The sequence below is a fragment of the Leopardus geoffroyi genome, chromosome D1 (genome assembly GCF_018350155.1).
Source record: "Leopardus geoffroyi isolate Oge1 chromosome D1, O.geoffroyi_Oge1_pat1.0, whole genome shotgun sequence".
Taxonomy (NCBI): domain Eukaryota; kingdom Metazoa; phylum Chordata; class Mammalia; order Carnivora; family Felidae; genus Leopardus; species Leopardus geoffroyi.
The window spans coordinates 73,576,179-73,603,768 of record NC_059329.1 but is presented as its reverse complement, the minus strand read 5'-3'; the positions used below and the strand labels follow the sequence as shown (position 1 = coordinate 73,603,768).

Genomic DNA, 27,590 nt, shown 5'->3' with positions numbered 1-27,590 from the left:
AATTACTTGAAATTGTTAGGAGCCTGTTTTTTAAAGTCTATAAACTAATTGCAAGTATCAAACATAAAAATAACAAATTTCCCCCTTCTAGACTTTCAGTTATTTAGAAAAAGTTAATCATCTATCATACCAAATACAGTCAACTCAATTACCCACAATACTTCGAAGACTATTTTAAGGATTATTTTCAACACATTTTAAAATCCTACACTTGATTCCTCCAGCTACCCAATACTTAAAAGGTATTTCCCTCAGTCATCAAAAGGGCCCTTAGAAAGCTGAAAGCAACTTAAATATTATTCTAACAAAGTTAGGTTGATATGTCTATAGAGATACACAACATATCCTAAAACACAAAGACACTGGTATTGATCATGCTGATAGTGTATATTAGTGACGATAATCAATAGCTAGTGTTTTAAAAGGTACCCTCATTGCTTTCACTGTGCATTTCATTTTAACTGGTATTTACAGAACACAAACCAACTTGACAAAAAGCATGCTGAATGAAGTAAACAAAATGTGTGATACGAACAGTAAGTACCTCCAGAGAGCAGAATAAGGTAAACACACCCAGGACTTGGTCCTTGCAAGATGGGTAAATTAATTAAGACAGCTGGAAGAGAACAGCATGAGTAACCACAGGAGACAGATATGAATTTATCACTAGAAAGTGAGACTGATCATGGAGAGTTTTTTGTTTTTTTTTTTTAATGTTTATTTTTTTGAGAGAACTCAAGCAGGGGAAGAGGGCGGGGGGAATCTGAAGCAGGCTTTGCACTGATAGCAGTGAACCTGATGTGGGCCTTGAACTCACAAATCATGAGATCATGACCTGATCCGAAGTCAGATGCTTAACTGACTGAGCCACCCAGATGCCCCAGATCATGGGGAGTTTAAAGAACAAGATGAGAAACAGAAGTTCCCACGTTCACCCCAATGACGACAGTAATATTATTTGAGATTTCTAATTCTAAATTTCCATTTTTTTTAAATTTTGGGCCCTATTAACTGAGGAATATTTGTTGAGGCATTTGTTTGCTCAGCATTTGTTGAACTTGCTGATCAAGTTTTATAAAACAAGAACTCACATTCAGCTTTAATCAGGATGAATCCTGAGGTAATTTCCATAAGGGACAAGATGCGAGAATCTGGATATTGCCTGACTCTAATTATTCAACAGAATTCACCAGGGAAGGCCTTAAGAAACAAAAATTTTAAATAGATCATAAAAGAAGCCATTAGTTATAGGATCCAAATCTACGATACCACTAGTCATACTACTTTTAACAAATTCCTTAAAGCAACTGTCTTATCAAGGGGAAGTCCAGAATCTCCTTCAAACAGAACTGTCAGAAATATATGCATATCAGATCCAAATCCATTAGCCATACTACTTTTAACAAATTCCATAAAGCAATTGTCTAGGCAATTTTTTCAATTCTTTAGAGAAAGTCCAGAATCTCCTTCAGACAAAATGGGCTATCAGAAATACTTGCATTTAACCTCCCCCTTTCACCCTCCCCTTTTTTAAACCAAGATAATAGTAAGTGATTTGATATTCGTTCATATTCATCCATGGATTTAATAGCCTTAATAAAAGGCTTACATGGGAGCACTTACTTATTCACTTGTGTAAATGTACATTATCCAATTTAGGAGTTTAGTGAACACTCTGAAAATCTCAAGAGGTTCTGTCTCCCAGAAATCAGAGTAATAGTTCAAAGGTTCATGTTCATACTTTCTCACTCCCCCCCTCTCTCTCTCTCTGTCTCCATATTGTAAAATACCTGGATGTTGTAAAATAATTGTCTACCAAGGCCATTTGCCACCACAAACCACAATAACTCCATTTGCTTGCTAAGTTACCATTTAGGAAACACAACAAGGAAGTACCATTTCAGAAACCGAAAGATCTATCTCATCTCACACCAAAGGTTTGTCACATAAGGGAAAACAATACCACAACTGACTTGAACTTTCTCTCCTAAGTGTCAAGGGTTGCCGGCTTAACAGGCCGGCAGAACAGCAAGATTCGCCGGCCTAGTTTTGCTCGACCGCGCGGGGAATGATGAGCATAAGCAGGGAGCTGATGGGTACACCCCCCTGACCAGTGGGCACCTCCCTCGCCCATCAACCTGCCAAGGTGGGGTGGACCCCTTCTGAATCTCTGTCCTGCACTCACCCACGCCTGCTTCCCGCCAAGAGCCTGTCACCCTCATCTACCCCAAAGAAAGCTTGGGTGCCCTGCAGCTAGTGGAGTGGAGAAAGGGACCCTACGCCTCAGGATGCAACTGGAAGCGCCCCTCCACCCTTGCCCACCCACTATGCTGCTCCCCCTCTCCATTCTCACTGCAGCGTAAGGCAGGCGAAAACCTGAGCCCTACCTATCTCAGGACCCGCTCCAGCCTCCAGCCTTGCGGATCCGCACCCACCTCGGGCCACCGGCCTTACCTCGCCGGATCTCGGCGTGCAAGGCTCCGCCTGCTGAATGGACGCAGTGCACAAACCTGTCTCTCCAGCCCCCCGCCCGCGATTTTTTTGCTCTATACCTCACTGACCGCGCTCTCCCGCCTCCTCGCTGCCTTGGCGACAGCCCCCGCCCCTCCGGCAGCCGCTGATTGGTCCGAGTGGGATCGCGGAAGTTGCCGATTGGCGGGGGAGGAGACGAGGCCGCGCCCGCCGGCTGAGAGGAGGGCGGTGTGGAGCAAGAACGCGAAGGAGCCTGGGGGAGCCTAAGCCAAGAGGGACGTGGCGCTCTACGACGCGGACCGGGAAGCCGCGCCCCTTCCTTCTCTGGCTTTCATGGAGAGGCCTGCGAAGCAGGATTTGGGCGGGTGAGGTGCTGCCCCGGGATCAGGACAAAGCCCCAGGGATCGCCTCCCCTTTGGCTGCCGGCCTGCGTAGGCAGCGCCCAGACCCGTCAGAGACAGGCTGTCAGGCCCATTTTCGCCTACAGGCCTCGCTCGGGGCTAATACCCCCGGCCTCCTCCCTGGCGGGAATCTGTGTCCCCTTTGCAACCTCACCCACCCGGGTTATGGAAGGCCCTCGGCCACTGAGCTTGACTGCTTTTTACTACCCCATTCACACCCCTCTGCGCACACTTCTCTTTTCTCTATACCCTCCCCTCGTAGAACTGAGACGCTACTCCACCACCCCCCTCACTTTAAAGATGGGAAAACTGACTGAGGCTCCAAGATATACGTAGTTCGTGTTTCGAGGGTTACAGAAACTTTTGGAGCCTCGAGGCTGCGCTTGAGTCTGCCAAATAATAGTACCGCTCTGAGCCTTAAGTTTTCTAGCTTGCAAAAAATAGTATCTACCTCAGAGTTATTAGTGAGCATTAGATGAGTATAACATTCCAGAAAACCGGTACAGAACCTGCTGCATATATGTTAATAATGGTTACTTCTTTTTATCAGGAAGTAATGGAGGGTAATAACTAACTGCACCAATTTAGAGCCAGACTGCCTATGTTGCAAAACCGGATTCAGTTTATCATAGGCATTCCAAGTTACTTAAGTGCTTTGTGCCTCAGTTTCCTTGTCTGTAAAATGAGGATAATAATAGAACCCTTCTTACAGCGTTAGTAGAAAAGTGACAGGCACATAGTAAATGGCCAATAAATGTTAGCCATTCTCACCTTAGTGGCTTAGTGACTGTAATTCAAGTCTTTGGTGTCTAAGACCAGCAGACTTTGCTCTGACACACTTCCCATCAACATACTTAGAACAGTGCCTCCAACCTTTTTAAGGTTCAGTTAGAAACTCTTGTCTGTTTTCTTTAAATCAAAATCTTAAACTTTCTCCCTTACCATCATCAAAGTCTTAGAATGTTGTGACTCTGCCTCTAATGAAGGTTTAATAACACATAAATGTAAGGAAAATAATCATGTTCTGTTCCGATGGGTAGATTGGAAAGCAAAAGCACTAGAGTAAGAAAGGATATTCAAGAGGTTATGGTGTAGGAGCACTGCATTTCAATTTGAAAAACATGGGAAATATTATTGTGTGTTGGTTATGTATCATTAGTAATCAATATTAGTGTCAGATCAGGAGACAATACCACATCTCAACACTGTGGAAAATGCTAAACTGTAAACACATTAAAGGCAGGAACTATCTTCCACATTTTTATTCCCCGTTATCTACCACAGGGCCAAACACATAGTGCCTAATCCAGACACTAAGATTCGAGATAGACCCTTTAAGGGGAGACCCTGAAAGATCTGGTAATAATCTCTCTAGATTATTTATAGTAATCCAAGGAGATGAATAATGGAAAATAAGAAAATTGGATCAGCCCAGCAATAAAATGGAAGTAAAAAGGATAACGTACACTAGCTTGGTGACTGAGATGCCAGCATTGTTCTCAGCAATATTCTGGCATGAACAGAGAGAGAAGACAAGGAAGACAGGATAAACAAAGATTAACCAGCAAGATCCAGGATTAGGAGAAATTGCTGAGGAAAATATTTCAGAATGTCATGTGCATATAAAGCAGGCAGCCGCATCTCTTATACTAATAAATGTTGTTTTGTGGTAGAGAAAAATAGAAACGTTATAATGAGCCCTGAAAACATCCTCTATTATGGGACTAATAAGGAAATGTTACTTTACTTAATAGGTAACCCCAAATTTAGGGGGTTTAGCACCAATGGAAAATCTCCTATTGGGGAGGAAGACTGGAGAACATACTATTATTACATTACAAGCGGGAAAAAACAAGGTTTTGGAATCAGAACTGGGTCCCAGTCCTGCCTGGATTAAAAACCCAGCTCTATCTTTATTAACTTAATTTCCTCTGGCAAATTACTTAACCTCTCTCCATAGCATAATTTCCCCATATCTAATATGGAGACAATAAGGGGCACCTGGGTGAATCAGTCGGTTAGGCATCTGACCTGGGCTCAGGTCATGATCTCAGGGTTCATGAGTTCAAGCCCCGCATCAGGCTGTCAGCTGTCAGCACAGAGCCTGCTCCAGATCCTTTGTCCCCCTCTCTCTCTGCCCCTTCCCCGCTCATGCTTGCACTCTCTCCAAAATAAACATTAACAAAAAAGATTCTCTGCCTCTGCTCCTCTCCCCAGCTCAAGCTTGCTTGCTCTCTCAAAAATTAAATTAAAATAAAATAAAATAAAATAAAAATAACATGGAGACAATAATAGTTTCCCCTTCTAGAGTTCTAAAGATTAAATGAGTTTATATTTGTGAAGCAGACCAGCCTGGCATACAGTAACTGCTATTTTAATGTTTGATAAAATATTGGTTTCAGTTTCTACATCTGTATCCTGGGATCTTAGTATTGGACTTACTGTAATGATTCGAATGATGTATATAAAGTGTTAGAAAGGAGATGCTCGGGGTGCCTGGGTGGCTCAGTCGGTAGGCGTCCGACTGCAGCTCAGGTCATGATCTCACGGTCCCTGAGTTCCAGCCCCGCGTCGGGCTCTGGGCTGATGGCTCAGAGCCTGGAGCCTGCTTCAGATTCTGTGTCTCCCTCTCTCTCTGCCCCTCCCCCGTTCATGCTCTGTCTCTCTCTGTCTCAAAAATAAATAAACGTTAAAAAAAATTAAAAAAAAAAAAAAAGGAGATGCTCAGTAGATATTATTCTCTTCCCTTCCCCCACCCCCACCCCCAGCCTGTTAACTTTGAATCCCTATCTGATTATCACTGCCACTGCCATCAAGGGGCTATTGCTCAACCTGGTCTACGCAAGGATAAAGTATCTTTCTTGATTTCCCTCAGCTCAGATGAGAAGCTCAAAATGAATTTACTGGAGGCAGGAGAAAATGAAAGGGAACAATTCCTGAGAACCAGCTGATGTGAAGCCTGCCCCCATTGCACATCTGTTGATATTTTCAGCAGGAAAAAAAAATGGTGTCAAGGAGATCTGGCTTCCTAATACCTCAATTCTTACACTTCTCAATTCTTCTAGGATCCCACAGAACATCAGCTGGCCAAGCTCTTCATTGTGTTCAGAAGAAGGTAGAGGGAGGCAGGCATGAGTATTTACTGAAGAGAAAGTAAGTAATCAGACACAAGAAAACTCAATAGTACGCTCTATCTGGGAGCCAAGACTTATTCATTTTTATTAAGATCTAGTACAGAGGTCAGCACTATGACCAAAACTATGGCCCTTGGACCAAGTCAAACAACTGCCTGTTTTTGTGAATAGTTTTCTTGGAACACAGCCATACTCACACTCATTTGTTTATGTACTGTCTCTGGTTGTTGTTGTACTACAATTGCAGGGTTGAGTGGTTGTAACAGAGACCTTTTGGCCCTCAACACTAAAAATATTTACTACCTAACTCTTTATAGAAAAAAGAATTGCTAACCGCTGATTTAGAAAATTCTGCCAGAATCACCTTTTCAGTATCCTCAGTGCAAAAATTTTCACCTTCATAAAATCCTCTAATCCATTGCTTCTAATGTGCATACAAATCACCTGGGGATCTTGCTAAAATGCAGCTTCTGATTCAGTAGATCTATAATGAGGCCTGAGATTCTGCATTTCTAACAAGGTCTAGGGGATACCACTTGGTCTGGATCAACGTGACTTCATCGGGGGTTTTTTTCTTTTTTTTTTTTTTCTTCATTGAGATGTAATTGACAAATAACATTATATTAGTTTCAGGTAGACAACATAATGTTTCAAAATTATATATTCAATATGTATATATTGTGAAATAATCACCACAATAAGTCTAGTTAACATCCGTTACCATACATAGTTACAAATTATTTTCTTGTGATGAGACTTAAGATTTACTCTTTTAGCAACTTTTAAAAATGCAATACAGTATTTTTAAACTGTAGTCACCATGCTGTACTTTACATCCTCAGGATTTATTTATTTTATAACTGCAAGTTTGTACCTTTTGACCACCTTCATCTATTTCACCCACTCCCCACCCCCTAGATCTGGCAACCACAATCTGTTCTGTCTTTAAGTTCAGTTTTGTTTTTACTTTCCACACATAAGTGAAATCATATGATATTTGTCTTTCTCTATCTGACTTATTTCATTTAGCATAATGTCCTCAAGGTCCATCCACACTGTTGCAAATGGCAGGGTTTTCTTGTTTTTATGGCCAAATTATTCCATTGTATATCAATACCATAATCTCTTTATCCATTCATCCATTAGTGAACACTTAGGTTGTTTCTACTGTAAATAATGCTGCAATGAACTTGGAGATGCAGGTATCTTTACAAGTTAGTGTTTTCATTTCATTGGGATAAATACCCAGTTGTGGAATTGCTGGATCATATGGTAGTTCTATTTTTAATTTTTTAAGAAACCTCCATATTACTTCCCATGGTGGCTGCACCAATTCACACGCCTACCAACAGTGCACAAGGGTTTCCTTTTTTCCACATCCTTTCCAATATTTGTTATTTCTTGTCTTTTTGATAATAGCTATTCTAACAGGTATGTCAGTGAGGTGATATTCCATTGTGGTTTTGACTTGCATTTCTCTGATGCTTAATGATATTGAACATCATTTCATGTGTCTGTTGGCCATTTGAATGTCTATTCAGGTCTGTTGCTAATTTTTAAATTATATTTTTTTAAGTAATCTCTACACCCAACATGGGGATTGAACCCAGACCCCGAGATCAAGAGTTGCATGCTCTATTGCCTGAGCCAGCCAGGCACTCCTTTTTTTTTTTTTTTTTTTTTTTTTTTGGCTATTGAGTTGTATGAGTTCTTTATATATTTAGTTATTAACACCTTACCAGACATATGATTTGCAAATGTTTTCTCCCATTCCATAGATTGCCTTTTAATTTTGCTGATGGTTTCCTTTGCTGTGCAGAGACTTTTATATGTGATGTAGTCCCATTTGTTAATTTTTGTGTTTCTTACCTTTGCTTTTGGTGTCAGTTCTAAAAAGTCATCAACTGGGGCGCCTGGGTGGCGCAGTCGGTTGGGCGTCCGACTTCAGCCAGGTCACGATCTCGCGGTCCGTGAGTTCGAGCCCCGCGTCGGGCTCTGGGCTGATGGCTCAGAGCCTGGAGCCTGTTTCCGATTCTGTGTCTCCCTCTCTCTCTGCCCCTCCCCCGTTCATGCTCTGTCTCTCTCTGTCCCAAAAATAAATAAAAACGTGGAAAAAAAAAGAAGAAAAAAAAAATTTAAAAAGTCATCAACAAGACCTGTGTTAAGGTGCTTACACCTATGTTGAAGTTCCTGTAGGAGTTTTATGGTATCAGGTTTACATTATGTATTTAATCTATTTTGAATTGATTTTTGTTTATGGTGTAAGATAGTGGTCCAGTTTCATTCTTTGACTTGTTGCTGTCTAGTTTTCCCAACACCATTTACTGAAGAATCTATCCTTTCCCATTGTTCATTCTTCGCTCCTTTGTCAATAATTAATTGGCCATATATGCATGAGTTTATTTCTGGGTATTCTGTTCCACTGAGCTATTATGTCTGTTTTTATGCCAATGCCATACTGTTTTGATTACTATAGCTTTCTAATATAGTTTGAAATCAGAAAGTGTGAAGCCTCTGGCTTTGTTATTCTTTCTCGATTGCTTTGGCTACTTGGGGTCTTCTATGGTTACATATTAATTTTAGGATTGTTCTATTTCTGTAAAAAATATCACTTGAATTTTGATAGGGATTATATTGAATCTATAGATTGCTTTGGGTAAGTATGGAAATTTTGACAATATTAATTCTTCTAGTCCATGAGCATGGAATATCTTTTCATTTATTTGTGTCTTCTTCAATTTCTTTCATCAATGTCTTACAGTTTTCAGTGTATAGGTATTTCATCTTCTTGGTTAAATTTATTTTCTAGGTATTTTATTCTTTTTGATGCAATTGTAAATGGGATTATTTTCATAATTTTTCTTTCTCATCAGTGTTTATTATCAGCTCTCTCATTATTTCTTCCTTCATTATCTAGCTTAATTTCTCTGGTTCATCAGTAATATAAGTCCCATATAAACATCAACTCCCTTGTATTTCTTTCCCTGTATTTCTCTCACCTGAAGAAAAACCCAGCCGTGGATAAACTCAAAATATTCCTTTTCCTTGTCTCTAGCAATGTAGTTCTGTATTGCTAGAGAAATATCATTAGACCCATGTCTCTAAATTCATGGTCACCAACCTCAGACAGACTCTAACCACTGCCCAGCAATCTTCCAGTGTTTAGCATATTGTCTCTTGCATGCTTACGAAGGCCATTCCATGTTTCTTGCTCCTTAGACCTCCCATTTGACATTCCCACTCATTTTCACTTGATCTTAAGTCAACTTTGTTGAGAAGCTCCTTGTACAAGTTAAGGAAATCTTGTTTTAAAACAGGATTTTTCAACAACAGCATTACTGATACCTTGCGTCAAATATGTTTTGTTGAGGGGATTGTACTGTGTATTATAGATGTTACCCACATCCCTGGTATCTTCATTCTAGGTGCCAAAAATACCACCCTCGGTTGTGGCAACCAAAAATATCTCCAGAAATTGCCAGATATCCCTTAAAAGGCAAAATCTCCCTATTTGAGAACCATTGGTTTAAAACAACAGATACCAATTCTAACTAACTTAAAGAAAAGGGAGATTTATTGAGAGGATAATTGAGTAACTCAAAGACAGACTAAGCAGGAAAACAATTCCCGGGGCAAGAGATCTTGGGCCTTCTTTCTAGAAGGGATAATAGATTATCTCCTTATGTCTTTGGATATTCCTAATTAAGTTTAAATTTTTCAGCAGAAAGAATCTAAGTTCTGTTTAGATCAGGTATCTATTCCTGTGGCCTGGAAATAGAGTCTATAACCAGAATCAAGCTAGGAAGAGATGTTCAGCAGTAAAAAAGGAATAGAACCATACTTCCCTCGTATTCTATATCTGTATTCAGCTAAAATGACATAAAACCTGACTACAGAGGCTTCAATGAATTGGAGTTTATTTTTCTGTGATAAAAATAAGTCTGGAGCGGGGGTCCCTGGGTGACTCAGTCCGGTTAAGCATCCAACCCTTGATTTTGAGTCAGGTCATCATCTCAGTTTGTGGAACTGAACCCTGCGTTGAGCACAGAGCTTGCTTGGGATTCTCTCTCTCTCTCTCTCTCTCTCTCTCTGCCCCTCCCCCACTTGCATGCACTCACTCGCACTCTCTTTCAAAGTAAATAAATAAACTCAAAAAAACATAAGTCTGGAGGTAAATAGCGGTCAGCATTGCTTCGGCTGCTAAACAGTGTCATGATAGTCTCTTTCCTTTTCTCAGCTCTAGCTTTTCATTTTCAAGTTTATTGAAGGTTGAAAGATGGCTATTATACTTCCTGCATCATGAACTTGACCACATTCAAAAATAGGAAAAACATAGGAGTTTGAGGAAAGCAACAAAGGTCCTTTTATATCAGAAGTTCCTTCCCCTTTTCTTAGCAAAGGAAAAGCTTTCACTGAAGCCCCCTCAGCAAAAAACTCTTAAGTTCCATGGACTAGAAATAGGTTATATGGTCATTTTCTTAGCTGCAAGATATGATGGGATAGTTAGTATCTGGCAAAGGGGAATGCGACTGTCATGACTGGCTGATACCAGTCACTATTAACTCCCTAGTTCTGGGCCACTGGTGCCAAATTTTGGGCTCTATTCACAAGAGAAGAGGGCCTGAGCTGTTGATTAAGCAACAGCGTAGTGTCTGCCACGTTTTCCTACTACCAAATCCACAAACCTACATGATTCTGTAGTCATTTCCTTTCTTTCCTTCTGTAACAATAAAAGGCAATCCTTTGACTTATATTCTGAATCCATTCCCCTCACTCAGTTCTCAAGGACTTCACTTTTTTCACTTGACTATCCTCTTTCTTTCCTGTATCATTTATCTCCTCTACCTATTGAATCACACTCTTAGGCATGCTCTAAGAGTGTTTTCCATCTTTAAAAATCCCTTTCTTATGGATAGATAAAAAGATTTGATAAAGGAAATAGAGTAACATTTTTATTATAGAATTTAGTGATACTTGCTGTGAAATTTGTTCCATTTTTCTGTGTGTTTAGAACTTTCATAATAAAATATTTGAGGGGCACTCGGATGGCTCAGTTGGTTAAGCATCCAACTCTTGACCTCAGCTCAGGTCTTGATTTCAGGATTGTGAGTTTGAGCCAGACTATTGGGCTCCATGCTGGGCATGGAGCCTACTTAAAAATAGAATAGAATAGGGGCGCCTGGGTGGCGCAGTCGGTTAAGCGTCCGACTTCAGCCAGGTCACGATCTCGCGGTCCGTGAGTTCGAGCCCCGCGTCAGGCTCTGGGCTGACGGCTCGGAGCATGGAGCCTGTTCCTGATTCTGTGTCTCCCTCTCTCTCTGCCCCTCCCCCGTTCATGCTCTGTCTCTCTCTGTCCCAAAAATAAATAAACGTTGAAAAAAAAAATTAAAAAAAAATAGAATAGAATAAAAAAATAAAAAAATAAAAAGAATAGAATTAAAGTAAAATAAAATAAAATAAAATATTTGAAATAAAATCCTTACCTTGATTCCAAATCACCCTCTAAATTCTTTCTCTGGTTATTGTTTGCTCAAATTCCTTTAAAATTTCCTTTCTCTACTTGCTCCCCTCCCTTTTACTCTCAGTTTATGCCAATCTGGCTTTCATCTCCTCCACTCCCCTTAGATTGCTCACCTTTGAATGGACAGTTTCCTGTCTTCATCTTGTTCAACTGTTAGCAGAATTCTTTGCTGCTAACTTCTCTCTCTTTTAAATACTTTACATTCTTGGCATCTGATAGCATTGTCTCCTAGTTTTCTTTCTACCTTTCTAAACACTCCTTTCAGTCTCCTTTGCAACATTCTTCTCCATTACCCAGCTTCTAAAAGTTGGAATGTCTCAGGTGTTGGTTCTGGAACCGCTTCTCTGTCTAGGGCCAGTTCTTACACAAGGGCACTATTGGTGTTTTGTGTTGGGCACTTCTCCATTGAGCAGGATTTGCCATGTATTTCAGGATGTTTTACATTCCTAGACCCTACCCCCTTGTCCCTCTGGTCCATTTGACAACACAATTACCTCCAAGCAGTCCCTAAAAAAATGATACCTCTCAGGGTTAAAAACAATTTTGAATCTTACTGAGTGATCCCAGCCAGTCCATTACATTAAATATACTTATGCTAATTCTCAGTTATCTCCCGCCCAAACATCTCTTTCAAACTCTAGACTGCCTCCAACTCTGTGCATGGCATTTCTATTTGAATGGCCTATTAGAGAAGCCCTATACATTTTTGATGACTCAATGATATAATTAACTATCTTAATTCACCCTCTTGTCTAAAACTAAGTTCTTGATCTTTTCCTACCTGTTGTTCCCTGTGGGAGGCATGGAGATATACTGCTAACATCCCCTTCAAGAAAGGACTGGCTGCCCAGCTCTGAGGAGTGTGGTTAGCTGACAGCCTCTAGTTCTTACTTGCTTCAGGGTCCACCTCAGCTTTAGAGCCAACGTTACACTCTTCTTAGAATATAACTGAGAGCATACTCTTCTTGGGGAGGCTTCCAGGCAGTGAACGAGCAAGGTGGTAGTACAAGGGCCTACTCCAATGCAGAACTCCACTAGCTCGTAGTCTTTGCCCTGGAGCTCCCCATTAGGCTGGCAGAGATGATCAGCTTTGCATCACTTTCTGTGACCTCCCTCTTCACAATTCTGCTTCTGCTTCTTTTCCTTTTAGTAGTGTTATTCCCTGATAAACCTTTTACACCTCTGTCTTAACATCTGCTTCCCAGAGAACCTATTCAGCATTCTATCTTTCTCATTTCAGTAAATGGTACGCACCCAGTTGCTCAAGCCACAACCCTGTGAGTCATCCTTGATTCTTAGTTTTCCTTCATACTACCTAACTAATCCATCAACACGTTCTGTTGATTCTACCTCCAAGGTACATGATATCTCTCTCTCCTGCTATCAGCCCCACCCAAGTCATCATCATTTCTCATTGGAATACTGCAAATGGCCTCAAACTAGTATCCTGCCCCACTTTGATCCCCTACAATCCATTCTCCACACAGCAGTCGGAGGTGATCTTCAAAACATAGCCCTGCTCTATATGAAAACAGTGGCTTCAGGGTGCCTGGGAGGCTCAGTCGATAGACCCTCCTGAGCCTCCGACTTTGGCTCAGGTCATGATCTTGCAGTCTGTGGCTTCAGACCTCACTTCGGGCTCTGTGCTGACAGCTCAGAGCCTGAAGCCTGTTTCTAATTCTGTGTCTCCTCTCTCTCTCTTTCTCTGCCCCTCCCCCACTCACGCTCTGTGTCTCTCACAAAAATAAACATTAAAAAAAATTTTTTTAAGATAAAAACATAATACAAAGAAAACAATGGCTCCTTATCCAAACTCCTTACTCTTCTATCAAGGCTCTTCATGATGTCTCCTATCTTTCCGTTCAGCCTCATTTCTCACAACCCTTCTCAGTTACTATACCCTAGCCGTGTTGGTTTCTTTGTTCTTAGAAAAAAGCTAAGGCTTTTGCCCAAGCTGTACACACTTCAATAACCACTGTTTCCCCTACATTTTACATGGCTGGATCTTTCTTATTAGAATTCAAGTGCCACTGCCTCAGAAAAATCCTCTCTGACCACTCAATCTGAAGTAATTTCCCTCTCTTCCTTTCTATTATTCTCCCTAAGAGTATATGTATGTGTGTATGTATGCATATATATGTGAAATTCATTTACATATATAGATATTCATATATACACACTTCTTTCCTTAATTGTTTTTATCTGCCTCTCTCACTAGACCATACGATCTTATTTGGTCTATCACTATTTACCCAGAGCGTAGCACAGTGTCTGATGCATATAGTAGGCAATCAATACATATTTGCTGAGGGGCTCCCGGGGGGCTCATTTGGTTAAGCGTCCAACTTTGCCTCAGGTCATAATCTTGTGGTTCCTGAGTTCAAGCCCCACATCAGGCTCTGTACTGACAGCTTAGAGCCTAGAGCCTGCTTCAGATTTTGTGTCTCCCTCTCTCTCTGCCCCTCCCCTGCTCATGCTCTGTCTGTCTTTCTCTCTCTCTCTCTCTCTCTCTCTCTCAAACTAAATAAACATTTAAAAAAGTTTTTAAACAATACATATTGGTTGAATGGATGAAAGGAAGATCACCTAATTATGTTAGGTCATTATGTTGTTAGGGATTTTTTTTTCTTAGTGTTTTAGCAAAGGGATTTGATTTTTGTTTTTGTATTTTTTTCTTTAGAAATAGAATGGAAATTGTATTCTCTGCCTACTGATATTATAGTGATTAACATATAGGAGATAAATATTAATAACAGGAAGTCATAATATCTAGATCCATGTTATAATGACCATAATTTCAAGAGTCTCTTACTTTACAAATTAGTCTATTCATACCCCCAAAATTTTATAATATCCTTAAAACAATAATCCTACTCCCACTTAACAATCTTAAAAAAAAAAAAAAAAGAATAAACTAGTGTGAAGAATCCTGAGGTATATATTCCATGGATTATAAAAATTTAGTGAGAATAAAATTTAGTCATGCTGTAGTAAGGAACATTATCAAATAAATATTGTGTGCTACATTGATAATTTTCTTTCCTCCCAGCAAAAAGCCTTAAAATGTGCAGTGACTACAGTAAAATAAATCTTATTTCTAATCTCTGGATTTTCATTCCATGAAAATGATAACCTCTCGCTCCCGTTAAGAAACAGACAGTATATCCAGAGAGCAGAATCTCTTTCAAGATCTTCTATAAAAATAAATTAGGATAAAAGTTAACCTGAAATACTTGGAAAACTAAGTTTATACTTTTTACTCACTCTGAAGGATCTAAATCACAATTTTTAAGCATCCTTCTGTAACTTTGATGATTCTTTCAAAAATCTTTGTTAATGCAAACATTTTCTTTTTTCTTTTCTTTCTTTCTTTTTTTTTTTTTTTTTTTTAGAGAGCAAGAGAATCTTAAGCAGGCCCATGCCCAGTGCAGAGCTCAATATGGGGCTCAATCCCACGACCCTGGGATCATGACCTGAGCTGAAATCAAGAATCAGACACTCAACCAACTGAGCCACCCAGGTGCCCCATGTTAATGCAGACATTTTCTTATATGACATCATGAAACTTTCCCAAACAATGTCATCCTTTTGTGATGCCATACAAATGGTTATCTTCCAACTCCCCATCACAAGTTGCAGTCCTGGGATGAGGTCACCATCATGTCATCATCATGACACAAGGGTTGATACAAAGAGATATGCAAAGGATTGCAACGATATGGAGGAATGAGTTGTGTTTCCAAGGTGGTAGGGCCATTCATTTGTCATTAAGGGTGTGGCTAGACAAGAGTGGAGGGAAGACTGTTAGCATAGTTCATGATAGCACAAGGAGAGGGGTAAAATTTGATGCCTCAAGGGTTGGGCAAACTCTGAAATCACTAGAAGGTGGTACAAAATAGTACTGCACAAGAGGAGGAGGGGTGAGTCCATATTTGGGAAATCAGTAATGTCAGAAGGAAATGGAACAGTCCTTCATTCTTTCAAGTATGATATCACAGAAAACTACGAAAAGTTTAGACAAAGTCTCACAAACTGGTGCCCAGGAGTAGAATCAGGCCCATAGACTTGTTTTGTTGGCCTCCTTAGTGGGCTGGGTTTTTTCCCAGTTAGTTGCCAAATTGGGAGTTTCCATAATAAAAATCAGAATTTTTGGCTTCTCTTGAAAATGTTGGAGTTCTGACAATGCTTTGTCTGCCTTCCTACATGGCAGCAGCTAGCTGTAGCAATATAACAGCTTCCTTCTTTGGGCAAAGCAGATACTTTTAGTTTACCAGTCCCCACTTAGCCAGCTTTACTCATATTATCCACCTAGCACTTATAGGCATTTAAGTTTGTGACACTGGTTTGGTGAATTCCATATAACAAAAAGCTGAGTCGATGTTGAGGAAGTATGTCATAGGACGGAAAGGCAATCTCTGATATAAAAAGGTATACAGACCTTATAAAAATCATTGTGACAAGGATAGAAGCAGCAGAATATTTATATCCTGCCCGTTTATTCCCAAGAATATTCTTTCTGATTCTGCCACTCTGACCTCAGAGCATTTTGCCCATATTATGTATTTGAGAGCTTTGCAATTTATTCATTAATCAAGAAATGAAAGGGGTGCCTGGGTGGCTCAGTTGGTTGAGTGTCCAACTTCAGCTCAGGTCATGATCTCATGGTTCATGAGTTCAAGCCCCTCATTGGGTTTTGTGCTGGCCTGCTTCAGATTCTGTGTCCCCCTCTCTCTCTGCCCCTCCCCCACTTGTGCTCTGTCTCTCTCAAAAATAAATTAAAAACATTAAAAAGAAATTAATGGGAATGCAAGCTGGTGCAGCCATTCTGGGAAACAGTATGGAGGTTCCTCAAAAAACTAAAAATAGAACTACCATACCACCCAGCAATTGCACTACTAGGCATTTATCCACAGGATACAGGTGTGCTGTTTCAAAGGGACACATGCACCCCCATGTTTATAGGAGCACTATCGACAATAACCAAAGTATGGAAAGAGCCCAAATGTAATGGATAAAGAAAATGTGGTGTGTGTATATATATATATATATATATATATATATATATATATACACATATACACAATGGAGTATTACTCGGCAATCAAAAAGAATGAAATCTTGCCATTTGCAACTACGTGGATGGAACTGGAGGGTATTATGCTAAGTGAAATTAGTCAGTCAGAGAAAGACAAAAATCGTATGACTTCACTCATACAAGGGCTTTAAGAGACAAAACAGATGGCCATAAGGGAAGGGAAACAAAAATAATATAAAAACAGGGAGGGGGACAAAACAAAAGAGACTCATAAATATGGAGAACAAACAGAGGGTTACTGGAGGGGTTGTAGGAGGGGGGATGGACTAAGTGGGTAAGGGGCATTAAGGAATCTACTCCTGAAATCATTGTTTCACTATATGCTAACTAATTTGGATGTAAATTTTAAAAAATAAAAAATAAAATTAAAAAATAAAGAAATTAAGCTGTATCAGCAGAAATCAATTTATAAGATACTTTTCCCCAAAATTCATTAATATTGGCATAATTCTTATTATATGTCTGTTGTCAGATATATCTTTGGTGTCAAACATCCTTGGGTCAGGTGTAGAACAAATCTTATTATCCTCAAGTGGTATAAACCTTTATGTCTTCCAAGGATAAGATATTCCATAACATCTCCTATTATTTGTCCTTGGACCATCCTATTCTCCTTACTGTCTATATGCCCTGGTTCAGACTGCTTCTTTTCTTGGAACGTCTTTCTCTCTCACTAAACTCCTACTCATTCTTCAAGGAACAGTGGAGAAATCATTTTCCCTAACCATGCCCTCCTAGCATTAAGAAAGAACTCCTCCATTAGGCTGTCATAGAATTTTGAAGATACCTTTATTAAAGAAGTTATACTTTTGTTATAGAACCAGAGTAGGCTTTTCTTTTAATGTGTTCATCTCCTTCGGTAAAAATCAAGACAGTGAGTTACTTAAAGGCAGTATTTTTGTGTCTCCAGGGTTTAGTAATCTAAAGACATTTAATAAATATTTGTTGAATGAATGGTCCTAGGGAGATATAGAAATCTACTGGGTCAAAAGGTTACGGGTGGGGCTATGATGGAACTTGCTATTATGTAATAAAAAATCGCCATATGATGTCATGAGAAAATTCTGTGAGAACTTATCTGATGACACCAGTCGAGAAGTGTTGACTACCCAGGAAGAGGAGCTAGATTGTGCGTTTTGGTGTCCAGGGTGATGCAGGCCTCTCAGGAATGCTCCCATGCCAAGATAAGCATTAATACCTACCACAGTGCTTAGAAGCTAGTAAGCCTACAATAAACATTTATTGAACAAATTAATAAAGGAATGAGTCTGGGAATGAGCTAGCATATTCTGGGCTCTAGGCCATCCTAAACCAGGCTTTGATTCTAATCTAGGTTAGTCAGGAGTGGTTTGGTGTCTGTGTCAAGCTGTACTGGCACATACTATGCTCCGAGTTGAGCTGATCTCTTAGGTAAGGACAACATGGTTGTTTATCTATGCCAATACGAATCTGGGTACCGCATTGTATTGAGAATGGTACTGCTGCGATTCTGACTGAATTATAAACCGGTTTCTGACCTGAATGTTTAGACTGGGCAGCAGGTTTGATCTTAGATGTGGGTTCCATTTTGGGCTATAGATTGGTTTGGGATTTTCCTTGGGTATGAAATTAGCCCCTAAGGAATCATGAACTAGGTCAGACCACAGAGTGTGGCCAAAATTCAAAGATAAAAAAGTTAGTAACTCAGGTAACTTTTGACCACAGTATTTTGGGATATATATACTTAGGCTAAAGCCCAAAAGAACTGTAAACAAAATTTTTTTTACTTTTTTTTGCTACTTTATTGAGCTATGACTGACATATAAAAAGCTATACATATTTAACATATACAGCTCAATTCAACAAATACAGTTTGGAGATAAGTAGATACCTATGAAACCATCACCACCATCAAGGTCACACATATCCATCATTTCCCAAAGTTTCCTCCCAACTTCTTTACTGTTGTTGTTGTTGTTAGTGTTGTGTGTGTGTGAGTGTGTGTGTGTGTGTGCGTGCATGTGTGGTAACAACACTTAACATAAGATCTACTCTAGAATAGAACATTTTAAATGTATGTTCTAAAATAGAACATTTTAAATGTATGATACAGGACTGTTAGCTATAGGCACCATGCTGTATAATAGATCTTCAGTACTTATTTATCTTACTTAACTGGAATTTGACCCTTTGGCCATCACCTCCCCATTTTCCCCTCTCCCCAGCCCCTGGTAACCATCATTCTACTCTCTACTTCTGTGAGTTGGACTATCTTAAATTCCACATATAAGTAAGATCATCAGTATTTGTCTTTTTATGGCTTATTTTACTTGGTGTAATGTCCTCCAGGTCCATCCATGTTGTTGTGAATGGCAGGATTTTTTTCCTTTTTAGGGCTGAGTAATATTCCATTGTTTGTATGTATCACATTTTCTTTATCTTTTCATCTATTGATGAAAATTTTTATTATTTCCATATATTGGCTATTATGAATAATGCCCCAGTGAACCTGAAAGTGTAGTTATCTCTCCCCAAGATCCTGATTTCAATTCCTTTCGATAAATATTCAAAAGTGTGATTGCTGAATCATAGGATGGATCTATTTTTAACTTTTTCAGGAATTTCCATGCTAATGTCCATAATGGCTGTACCATTACATTACCACCAACAGTATACCAGGGTTCCCCCTTTTCCACATCCTCACCAACACTTGCTATCTTCTGTTTTTATAATAATAGCCATTTTAACAGTTTTGAGAGTCTATAGGTTGCCTTTTCATTTTGTCAATGGTTTCTTTTGCTGTGCAGCCCAAGTGGACATAAGGAAAATAAAATCAACTTTTTAAGTTTTGTCTTTCACTGTGCTTTTTAATATTCTGGAATAAACTGACACTTTATAATTTAGGTCATTGGTTCTCTTTCAGAACCATGAAGTCAAAGCTATTTTATAATACTTAGATGTTATTTATTGCATGGAATCATCATTGCTAACTGTAAATAAATCAATAAAAGTCTTTAAAATTTTCTTGGTTTGATTTCCAATATGATAAGTATAAGTACAAAGGAATCTGGAGACTAAAAACTTTGAGAATCTCTGCTTTAGAACAAAAGCTATTATTTTTTCTTGAAAAACAAAAAGGCATACATTATATTTCTCTGTAAGTATTGCTCCTGGAATAGACTCAATCATTTATATTGACTAACTTTTTTTTAATGTTTATTTGTTTTTGAGAGACAGAGAGAGAGCAGAGGAGGGGCAGAGAGATAGAGAGAGAGAATCCCAAGCAAGGCTCTGCACTGTTATGTAGCACAGAGCCCAATGTGGGGCTCAAACCCATGAAGTGTGAAATCATGACCTGACCTGAAATCAAGAGTCAGATGCTCAACCAGCTATGCCACCCAGGAGCCCCTATGTTGACTAACCTTTAACCAAAGTTAACTAAATTCTATTGCACAAAAAAAACTGGAAGGATGGATAAGTGAGATCTACCTGTTGTACAGGAGTTTTCTAGCACACTAGCAAAGCTGATCAATAAAGTAATACTTCTCCATCTCTTTTCAACTTCTTAAAGTAGCAAAAGTGAACATGTTTATTAACATGTTTATTATAGCCACTGTAATACACAAAAAGAAGCAAAACCATGTACACCTTAAACCATGCTTAGTAATAATCAGTGATGCAATATTCTACATTACTTAGAAGTTATCTAGGTATTTGATGATTATCCATCAATTAACTTAGTATCAGTTCCACGTTTTAAGTTTAAAAACTTGGGAATTAACTTCAGGTTACTACAAATCATGCATACTGAAAAATATAATTACTATTAAAACATTTGTCATTTTAATGATTCAATTTAGTTGAACACAATTTTCTATTTCATAATCTTAAACATCATTAATGCCCACTAGTCAAAGATGACCAGGAACACTCCTAGAGTAGAACAAGTTTGGTTTATAACTCATTGAAGCAGGAGGGAGCATATATGATGGGCAACCGTGGGGTGGCTCAGTAAAAGGGTGTTAGAAAGGACTGACAGAACTTGAGATTTGGGTGGGTGATTTGGGAAAAGGGTTTACTCTAGGTTGGGTCTTGTCAGAAAGTAGGGACAATTCTATGAGTATCTCAATAAATCTTATTCATAGGGAGGGCAAACTAAAGCAAGCCTAGAACTATAATTGGTAAAGCAGCATCAGTCACTCATTCTACCTGGTATAGGGAGATATTTGGTATTTTATGGCTCGGACAATGTTCTTGTTTTGTCTGTGTTTGGATATGATTCTTGGAATGGGCTTGTTTTTGTCTTAATCTATCATGGTCATAGAGTGGCCTTATCTGATGTTGATGTTCTATGAAATAGCTCATGTTCAGCAGAAGACCATCAAGATCTACCTGTGACCGCCAGGCTAGCTCATAGCAACACTGAGGCCCAGCAGCTGATAGCACCAGGACAGTTCTTGGATGGCAAGGGCTGATTTTTTCTTTATTAATGGGATATAGAAGTAATGTTAGCTTATTTGGTCAGTAAACCTCCATATGTTTAGGATAAACAAATCCAAGTAGAACAAAATGTATGTTTGTATTTTACTTAACACGGATAAATCAGAGAAAAGCAATAGCTATTTTCTAAAACCAAAATTGTTAAATGAGTCTTGAAGGGATTCAGAAGATGCCACCTCAAAATATGCTGATTTGGCCTACTGATTATTTTGAGCTAAAGGCACTTGAAAAAAAGTAGGTATAAGAAGGGCACTCTGACTTCCCCTTTTCTTCCTGCAAGCAGGAGATAAAACTCCATGTGAAAGATGTCCTCTCTCTACCTGGAGGAAAAGAACATCCTATTGCCACAGATAGGAAATCGAGGTCACAAGAAATCTGTACAAACAAATTTTGTTAAAATAATCCTACCTTCCTTGAGCTTCCCCGTATATTTATTTTAGTTACTTGTTCACAATTACTGCTTTTTGTTCAACCTGGTATATAAACACTTAGGCCTAACCACTTTTTTGGGGTCTTCATTTTCCTGTAAAGTTTCTCATGTAAATGTAAAAATAAAATTTGTATATTTTTCCTTTCTTAATCTATGTCAACTTAATTCTCAAGCCAGTCAGAGACCTTAAGAGGGTAGAGGAAAAGTTTTGCCTCATCTGCACCCTCATTCGCCAAAGGTTTACCTTAATTATGTGAACTTGGATTTTTTTTAATTTATTTATTATTTTTTATTTGAGAGAGAGCGAGAGAGAGCACATGAACGTGAGCAGCAGGGAGAAAGAGAAAATCGAGCAGGCTCCATGCTCAGTGCAGAGCCTGACATGGGGCTTGATCCCACAACCCTGGGATCATGACTTGAGCTGAAATCAAGAGTCACATGCTCGACCAACTGAGCCACCCAGGTGTCCTTATGTGAACTTGGATTCTTAAAATGTTTCTGAGTTAGTTTCTGTTAGAATTTTTTTAGTCAGCACACTTAAATAGATGTTTGATTTCCTTATTTAAGGGAATTTTAGGAATAGTTGATTTATATGAGTGCTTAGCTGTCTCTATAAGCCAACCAGAAAAGAGCTCTTTTAATTTAGAAGACTTCCTAAACTACTTTATTAATATCTTCCAGAGATAGGAAGGCATTTCACACTTCTACAAGAAATAAAGGGCTTTCTAAGTTACATACAAATGGGTACACACAGACCTAGATTTCTAGCTCTAAATCTACAATTTCAGACACAACTGAAGAGTAAACATAGAAACACAAAAACTCACTACTTTAGATATCAAAAGTTGTTACCCCTCCTGGTGTGAAGCTAATACCCCTTCAGCTGTGAGTGATCTTAAAGCAGACAGACAAACAAGACCAACAAACCAGATCTCTGTTTTCTCTTATCCAACAGAAATAGATCTGTATCATCCATCTGCATATTTCACCAAATGGTCAGACTTTAAAACCACATTCCCAATCATGGCTGTCAAGTTTGAAGAATAACTTATCAGCCATAAAATATACAGAAACAAAAAATAAAGCACAGGGACACCAGGGTGGCTCAGTCGGTTGAGTGACTGACTTGGGCTCAGGTCATGACCTCCTAGTTCATGGGTTTGAGTCCACATCAGGCTGTGTGCTGACAGCTCAAAGCCTGGAGCCTGCTTTGGATTCTGTGTCTTCCTCTCTCTCTGCCCCTTCCCCACTCATGCTCTGTCTCTCTCTCAAAAATAAATAAACGTTAACAAATTTACTTTAAAAAATTATAAATAAATACAGCACAAAATTAGTAGAGGAGATAAGAAACTAGAAAAACAGGGGCACTTGGGTGGCTCAGTCAGTTGAGTATCTGACTCTTGATTTCTGCTCAGATTATGATCTCACGGTTTGTGGGATCAATCCTGGCATTGGGCTCTGCATTGACAGCATGAAGCCTGCTGGGGTCCTCTCTCTCCCTCTTTCTCTGCCCCTTCCCAGTTTGTGCATGGTCTCTCTCTCTCTCTCCAGCACATGAGCAATTTTTCTCTCTCAAAATAAATAAATAAATAAACATTAAAAATAAAAGAAAGAAACTAGAGAAACAGAGAGTCAGGCAAATTAAAGTTCTAGGGCCACTTAGCATTCACTTCTATGTGTCAAAAAATAAGTATCTGGGCTTAAGCCAGCCATGAGGTACACTTCTCCAGCAGTGTATTTTACCTGGCCCTTTCATGTAAATCCATTGGACATGCTGGTGGATAACCTCCAAAATAGTTAAAAGTATGCACTTTTTGAAAAGGTAAAATCATGACCGATACAAATATAAACATGTATCAAAATTTTTATTTGACTCATTAATTTATAAGGGAACCAGGAATGTATTATAATAGGTTCAAAGAAGAATAAATGATGTTGAAATAAATTTTACAATTAGATACAAAACTGGTCTATCAACAGGGCAATAATCTATTGCATCCACAAGACATAATTCATTTCCATTTCTCTGGACAAAAACAGCTGCATTATTCTCTGTTTTCTACAATTTACAGAGTTATAAACTAGCTCAAAGACAATGATGGGGGCGGTAACTGGGAAGGATGCACTAAACAGGCATGAGTAATCATTTTGTTAGTCCATTTAAAATTTTTTCACAATTTACAGTAGATTCACAATCTACTGACAAGTAGATCCCATTTTTAAAAATATGTATGTATATGTATGGGTAGATATAACTAAGTAGATTTTTGTAGGATTATACAAGTAATAAAATATTTTAAAAGACTAGCTTATTAATATGGCATAGGGGGTTTAATGTGGGTAGAGGAAGGAAAGGGAAGGTAAATAAGGGAGGAGTCAAGAAAAAGGAAGGAAAAACTGCATTTTAAAAAATCATTGTATATGAGGAGCACCTGGCTGGCTCAGTTGGTAGAGCATGTGGCTCTTGGTCTCAGGGTTGTGAATTCAAGCCCTATGTTGGGTGTAGCAGTTAAGAATAAAATCTTTAGGGGGGCGCCTGGGTGGATTGGTCGGTTAGGCGTCCGACTTCGGCTCAGGTCATGATCTCACGGTCCGTGAGTTCGAGCCCCGCGTAGGGCTCTGTGCTGACAGCTCAGAGCCTGGAGCCTGTTTCAGATTCTGTGTCTCCCTCTCTCTCTGCCCCTCCCCTGTTCATGCTCTGTCTCTCTCTCTCTCAAAAATAAATAAACGTTAAAAAAAAATTAAAAAAAAAAAGAATAAAATCTTTAGGAATAAATCATTGTATATGATATTACCATATTTATACACTTCAGTTTTTTGTTCTAGGTGATAGCAGGTGTTTGTTACATTTTTCTAAGAAACTTTCTTTTCCCAAAGAAAATTTAAAAAGAAAAAAGAAAGGATCAGACATCAGCATCATTATAGGAACTGGGATGTGGTCTTCAGTTGGCCAGGCTAGCCTGGTCTGGCCTTTGTTTCTTGTTCTTAGTTGTCAATGCTACTCTCTTTTTTTTTTTTTTTTTAATGCATATTTTCAACGTTTATTTATTTTTGGGACAGAGAGAGACAGAGCATGAACGGGGGAGGGGCAGAGAGAGAAGGAGACACAGAATCGGAAACAGGCTCCAGGCTCTGAGCCATCAGCCCAGAGCCTGACGCGGGGCTCGAACTCGCGGACCGCGAGATCGTGACCTGGCTGAAGTCTGACGCTTAACCGACTGCGCCACCCAGGCGCCCCTCAATGCTACTCTCTTAAGTGTTTCTTTTTTTTTTTTTTTTTTTTTTTAATTTTTTTTTTTTTTTTTCAACGTTTATTTATTTTTGGGACAGAGAGACAGAGCATGAACGGGGGAGGGGCAGAGAGAGAGGGAGACACAGAATCGGAAACAGGCTCCAGGCTCTGAGCCATCAGACCAGAGCCCGACGCGGGGCTCGAACTCACGGACCGCGAGATCGTGACCTGGCTGAAGTCGGACGCTTAACCCACTGCGCCACCCAGGCGCCCCTCTCTTAAGTGTTTCTAGTGTGTGTTAAATCTGACTTTATCTGGCTTCTTGATTCAGAAACTGAATCCCTCCCGAGCTCTTCCCTGTCCCTGTAATCCCTTTCCTGGGGCAATGAGAGATAAACACTTTCTGATTCCAGAAGCCAGATACATTTAGATTCAATAATCACTCATTGGGCCAGAAAACTGAGTGCTTTGGCTACTGGAAGCCAGTCCACCCAGGTGAAGAAGATTATGTCCAAATATCCTGAGAAACTTCTTCAAAAACCTTCCCTAGAGAAGTGCCACTGGGATCCTGATCAGAGACATTGTCTGAGGATGAATTGACATGGTGGAGCAAACCCACTGAGGTGCAGGTTCAGACACAGCTGAAATATTTCTTGCAATAGGGAAGGACTGACATGGCCAGACTCTGGAAATACCACCTTTGATATGTCAGGGTTCAGTCCCACAAAACTAGAAACCCTTGACTCACCACCCCTTACCCACACCCAGCCTGTTTCATAAAAACAAGTTCCCTTTACTTAAGCCAGCCTGGTAGCAAAACTAAAGCAATTTCCTTTGCTGACAAATGCTATTAAAAATAAAACTGAAATCTTATAGTAAGAGACTTATTTTTACCAAGCACGATTTACCTGTTCACAGTGAACAGATTTATCTACTCATGACAGATTTACCTATTCATTTTCTAATCAGGATATTACATATCTGTATCAGGAACTACCCAATTCTATTTAACTCTTCATATTTCAAATCACTTGGACTCTTTTGCCTATTTGGAGGTAATATTTTAAAAATCATGACTCTCACATAGATATAAAATGAACACATACCAAAGACGTTATTTAATTCACTTATTAATGAGGGAACCAATAAGATGTTACAACTATGAAACCTAAACCAGCTACATGGCAACGCTAACACTCAGCCAGACACTGATAAAGGGAACCATACCTAACTTTAATATGACCTGGTGCTATTTCTGCCTGCATTGGCATGAGTTTGTTATTCTCCTGTCTTCACTCAGCATCACTTAATTTTTCCAGGAGTCTCCTGCCCAGACAAATGGTTTGATTGCTTATTATGGGAACTTCCTGGAGGAATCATCAACACTCTAATGGAAAACATCAATAGTTTGCCCCTTAGGATTCTTTGAATCCCTTTCCTCAAATCCATTTCTTGGCTGTTTCTACCAAACCCAAACTATTGTATCATGATCCTTACCTAATCATAATTAAGTCCTTATTTTGAAAGACTCACCCTACATCAAACTTCCAATTCTCTGTAAATTCTGTCTTTGCCTTCTCCCTCCAAAATACTGCCAAAGCTTTGTGAAGTGGTTTTCTTCCTTACCATGGAAAGCAATAAACTCTGCTTCATCTTATAACAGATTGTGTTGGTGATATTTGGCAACTGGTTCAGAGAGAATCCAGGGAGTAGGCTCATATGAAAGCCATCGGGAATACTAAAGAGTCTGTTTAATAAATGCAAAACTGACTTCTTCCACAGTGGGGGAGAGAAATCAACTGAATCTCGGCCAAGCAAAATTCACTTGCATGTCTGTAGACAGGAGTCATTGTACCAGTATCAGCTATCTATAATTTATAGTGTTATATATAACTCATAGCCAACAAAAGGCTCAGAGACCCTATAGAATCAGATAACTGGAAGTATGTGCTAGATAAGACCTATTTTCCACTGAAGACATCAGTAATTTTGTTGATCCGTTTCAGTCTCTTATAATTTTTCCTTGTATACTACATGGCTGCTACTTCAGAATTATACCACACTGATTAACAGAATACATTCTCTTTTTGGTATACCTGGTTTGATTATCATGCCTACATGCCTCAATTTTGCTATGGTAGTAGTTATGTTATCTCTGGAATTATAAACTCAATATGGTCCTATAGTGACTTCAAAATAACCATACACTAAAGCAACTCTTTATGAGAACCTTGAAGATATTCCAATAGCTGCCACCTCCCTTCTCAATCTTACCAGCTCCATTGTTTTTCCTGATGTTCCAAGCACCTTCCTCTGCAGTAAAATCTTGTACTTATGTGCTGTTAAAAAGAAACAGCAGGTCCTAAAATGGAGTCACTTGTGCTAAGCCCACATCACCAAAGCTTAATACCTAACCTAATTGCAGTTTCAATCTTCTCCAGAAATGTAGTCTTGTTTTCTAATAATTTTTTTAAGTTTACATATTTATTTTTAGTGAGAGAGAGGGCACAAGGGAGGGGTGGAGACAGAGGGTGAGAGAGGGAATCCCAAGAAGGCTGTGCACTAACAGCAGAGAGCCTGATGCAGGGGCTCAAACTCACGAACTGTGAGATCATGACCTGAGCTGAAGTTGTACACTTAACCAACTGAACCACCCAGGCACCCCAGGAATGTAGTCTTAGCCAGTCAGTCTGGAATTTTCTAGTCAGCACGAATGACATAATCTGCCATATAGACCCTTTCCATTCCCCCAAAGGAAGGTGAGGTAATCTGCTTTCCTTATCCTTTACTCCTTCTGCCTATGAAAGCCTGCCATTTTGTACCGCT

At 39.3% G+C, this 27,590-nt stretch overlaps 2 protein-coding genes across 6 annotated transcripts in view; one reads left to right on the top strand and one right to left on the bottom strand.

Moving 5' to 3' along the window:
- NUCB2 (nucleobindin 2) overlaps window positions 1-2,601 on the bottom strand; it is a 36,376-nt gene extending 33,775 nt beyond the window's left edge. The window contains exons 1-2 of one of the 5 annotated variants that reach the window (XM_045484664.1): window positions 2,455-2,521; window positions 1,092-1,200 (exon numbers count right to left, since the gene is read on the bottom strand). The gene's annotated coding sequence lies outside the window, so the exon portion shown is untranslated. Of the gene's footprint in view, window positions 1-1,091; window positions 1,201-2,387 lie in introns of all 5 variants that reach the window. The other 4 variants (XM_045484662.1, XM_045484661.1, XM_045484663.1 and 1 more) reach the window with 4 other exon arrangements.
- An 87-nt stretch (window positions 2,602-2,688) lies between these two features.
- The window catches only part of PIK3C2A (phosphatidylinositol-4-phosphate 3-kinase catalytic subunit type 2 alpha), a 197,658-nt gene continuing 172,756 nt past the window's right edge, over window positions 2,689-27,590 (top strand). The window contains exons 1-2 of the mRNA XM_045484660.1: window positions 2,689-2,837; window positions 5,939-6,026. The gene's annotated coding sequence lies outside the window, so the exon portion shown is untranslated. The remainder of the gene's footprint in view (window positions 2,838-5,938; window positions 6,027-27,590) is intronic.